Raw genomic sequence first — 4,383 nt, forward strand, 5'->3', positions numbered from 1 at the left:
AGTAGCAACATGCTTGCCATGCTGATCATTATAAAGCTGAAATTCCAATCTAGAATTATAATTAAAGAAAACTGCCAATGCAAATGTAGTCTTATGCCTTGTTAAATGATTGGATGCATCAATATGCCATCCTTTAATCCTATTATTAATGCAACATCCCGCTGCTGCCTCTAAAAGAATCAATAAAAAAAAGTATGCTTTTTTTGCTCCATGTGCATAACTGTATCAAAGCGTCAGACCAGCTTCCATGGATAGTTGTAGACCATTATATCATTTCGCCTTCACGGTTTAGCACTGTTCATTCAGAGGTACTGTATATCAATTAACATGACACAACATATTACAATTGCAATTGCTTTTCTATAATGTAAAGCATGTGTGTGCACTTAGCAGACCCTAAAATTATTATTCCAAGTTGATTATTTCTAAATATTAAAAAAAAAAAAAAGTTTTGGAGACTTTACAACAGAGCAAATGATCATGACCATGCCCCACTATTGCTTATTTAAATGTGTTTTACATGATGCATGCAAGATTCATTTCCTAAAAAACACAGCCAGTATGAAGTCAAGTGCAATTTTAAAAGGCTAAACTGACCTCCCCATGCACCGAAAACAGAATATCAATTAAAAAAAAGGGGCTTAGCAATGACACAAGTGGAACATTTATTGTCGGCACACCTCCAGGCATACTAAGTACCTCCTCTTAAATAAATGATGCACAGTACATAAAATGTTCAATAATATTCTGAGTTTAATTCACATAATTTTTTCCTTGTCATACTCTTGGTAGAACAGGCTTAGCAAAGTCTCTGACAGAAGGCTAAGCTTCTCAGGGGAAGAAAAGAGACAGGTGGTATGTTGTTTTCCCTGATGTTTGACATCTGATCACAGAAAGGACATTATGCAACAGTTATGCTTATCAAGCTGGTCAGTTGGAAAGGGTAGATACTGTAGCTCCTATGAATAAAAAGTAGACATCAACATTAAAATATACCAAATGACACGTTTGTTTTCCCACATGTTTAAAACAACACTCTCAAAACACACACACACGCACATTTCAACATGACAGACGATTTGCATAGAACCTGTATCAAAGATCAAAACAAACAGGTTTATTGGCTTTACTTACAATGACAGCCTGTTCAGATGTTTGCCAGGTAGATGCCAGTAGAAGAGAAACACTTGTACAGGTTCTGATGTTAAAAATGGTGTACAGGAATATACATTAAGTATGATACGGTCCATGAGTACAAACTGTACAACATTCTGATGTGTGGTTTATGACAGGTCTGGAAGCCCCCTCTTTTATTATTATCTGATAAGGGATGCATGCAAGTATTGCCCAAATTATTATTATGCAAGCATGTATTATTATTATTATTATTATTATTATTATTATTATTATTATTATTATTATTATTATTATTATTATTGTTATTATTATTATTATGCACAGTCTGACAGTCTTGATTACACATAAAATGATCTGTATTGTACATTTCTGTTTGGGGAATACTTTGTGTTTTGTGTGGATCAAATACAGCTATGAGTGATGTCAAATTCAATAGCTTTAGAAGGCTTAGAAGGCATGTGTTAGCTGAATTAACAGATACAGTGATATTGAAGGTCTAATGGGAACAAGCAATAAAATAAATATGAAACAGCTGACCTGCAGAAGTAGTTCACTTGAGGGAAATGAAGAAAGAACCTTTTATTAAAACAAACATTAAGACAAGTGGATGGTCCATTTTACAGGGAGGGGAATATGGTGTATATAATATGGAAACTGAGTGTGGTTACAGTATTGTGATAGAAATATAATGAATCTTGGTTGTAAATTTCCCTCCTGACCTGTGAGGGCTCAAAGCAGCGAAAGTTGTGTCCTTTGGACAGGCAGGTCCGACAGTTCATTTCAAGGGTCAGGAAGTCGGTCAACCTGGAAGAAGGAGAGACTCTGTTTGAGGAACGTATTGACCTGGAAGGGAAAGGACGTAGCTGCAAATTGTAGAGACAGCTGCACTCATTTACCAAGTGGTCATGCGTGACAGCATAAAAGGGGCTGGAGAATCGCAATCCTCCCTTCGCTTGGTTTTGTGTTAAGAGACTGGAAGGACCATGAGAGACTCAGAGAAACCTGTGTTTAAAATATTTGTGAGTGTTTTTGTTTGTTTGTATTTGTTAGTAACTGTCTGTGTTTGTAAACCACCAGACGGCTAACACATATCTGGAGCTGTCACAAAAAACGGATCAACACTACACCACAGTCACTATAAAATAAATTGTTATCATCCACCACGAGCACTACTACATGCACCCGGCCTGGTGACCATGGCAAGTATTATTGTGGGGCAGATAATGTGTGTTTATTATTTTGGGCTGCAATCCCTGTTTCTGTTCTCCGTGTTTTACACATTGCTGTATATAACCAGATCTTATTATTTGATCGCCAGACCAGGATTACAAACAATAAAATGCACTTTTCCATACCGGATTACAAAACTCTGTCTGTTTTATTCCTGCACTGCATCACCTCTGCACTTGTTCACAATCAGCAGCCACTTTGCCACAAGTATAGAGAGAGAACACTAGTTGTGGAAGATTGTATTAAACGATCACCAGGCTATCATATTTAACTGTAAAACTGAACATTTTTGTAAGGCACTGTCGATTTAAGTGGTACAGTACGCTGCACTGAGGCACTAGTCCAAATAAATTTCAAATCACAGTCATTGCAGTCATGTCAAAAGATGTTACTTTCTGCTACTCAGTTTTGTTCAACTCTTAATATTGCTTAGATAGCCTCCTGCACAGAGCTCTCAGAGGGATTGTGTGAATTTGTGGGATTTCAATGGCGTGCATCTTGTACAGTTTGATACTAAAATGAATCACTGTTCAATCAGCTGCTTTTAATGTTCAGAATTATCTTGAATTATTATTCAATTGTTACTTAACACTATGTTTACAAATCATATTTACTGTCCAGTCCGCATTGCACTTGTTAGACCAGGCAACGGACAATGAGGTTGTAAATATAGTATAAGCCCTAGTTTGTGAACGCTATGCTGTTTATATAATGTTGATGAGGATTATAGATTGTATTTCTTGAATATCATAAACATTACGTGAGTTATTGAGTACTAACAATTTGTACCTACTATGCATGTATCTTTAATACATAATATTAGTATTTTACAAAAAAAAATCCTATTACTTCAGGTTACAGGTAAATTAAATTATGATTTGAGAGGCTATTGTGCTGCGATCAGGTGTAAAACAAATGTATTTATAGATGACTATTGATTTATTGAAACAGCAGCAGAAACAATAGACTGCTAAAAACTATGATTCATAATGTCTATAGTATTATAGAATGAAGTATAACATTTCATAGTTATATGTAAAAGAAAATCTGGTTAACGAGGAAGAACGGGGGACATCAAAGCAGCTGTCAGTGTGTTGCAAAAGTTATTGCAGTGACATAATTATTTACCCTAGGCACTGTGAGTTCTGAAATATTAACTAGTAATTATGATTGGTAAAGATGTTCAATTTTAAAAAAAAAAAAAGCAATGAACCATTTATTATGAGTAAAGATCCTCTGTAACACTATATTTCCAACATTTCCAAGTCAAAGCCTGTAACTGAAATGAGAGACTTGCAGCAAGTCTCAAATGTCTGCTATGGTTCTACTATGAGTTTCCATCATATACAATGCGGTTGGCAGCAGTGCAATAGTGCCTCGTCTCACATTTCAGCGCTTTCTATAGTTGCCTTGAGGTTAAAAAAAGTAGTAACACTATAAAATAATGGCTGCAAATTCAGAATGAGTTCCAGCTGAATACCATGAATAGCATCTGAACATCTTACACACGTCTTCTGAGTTCTGAAGTAATTTATTTTCAATTCCACCCTGTTAATTCATCATGGTTTCAATAAGTGTAGGTTACCCTTTCCCCTCCATCTATTCCTAATGAATTCACTGTTTATTCTCCAGTAATCCATGGGATTCTTACCCGCCCACCATGGGATTGTGAGAAGTGTTAATTCATGCATGAAAGCATGCCTTAAATACAATATAATTTGCTGCAAAGGAACTTGAAATGAATACAGGCAATTAAATCCACACTCATTTGAAGTGACTAAGACATTCAGGTGTTATGCAGGGTCATTTGTTATCAGTTGGCATTGATTATGAATTTCCAGCCATTATGTTAAAAGTGTTACCAAAAAAGTAAAACATTGTTTATCGAACAAGCTTCACGGCCGTCATCAACTTTGCATCCTGTCTGCATGTAAACAAGTGAATGTTCCTTTTATTTAATTGATTTGTTTTGGTAACAAAATCATAACAATCATCAACTCCAGTAAGTTAGCTTTA

General features: G+C 35.5%; 1 long non-coding RNA gene across 1 annotated transcript; it reads right to left on the reverse strand.

Moving 5' to 3' along the window:
• Positions 1-645: 645 nt before the first annotated feature.
• Positions 646-2,096, reverse strand: LOC121320476. Its single transcript, XR_005950856.1, has 3 exons — positions 1,857-2,096; positions 1,135-1,198; positions 646-959 (listed from the first exon to the last, which is right to left on the reverse strand). It is a non-coding gene; the product is annotated as an uncharacterized LOC121320476 (long non-coding RNA).
• Between the last annotated feature and the right edge of the window lie 2,287 nt (positions 2,097-4,383).

This window comes from Polyodon spathula, chromosome 9 (genome assembly GCF_017654505.1).
Source record: "Polyodon spathula isolate WHYD16114869_AA chromosome 9, ASM1765450v1, whole genome shotgun sequence".
In the NCBI taxonomy this organism is placed as follows: domain Eukaryota; kingdom Metazoa; phylum Chordata; class Actinopteri; order Acipenseriformes; family Polyodontidae; genus Polyodon; species Polyodon spathula.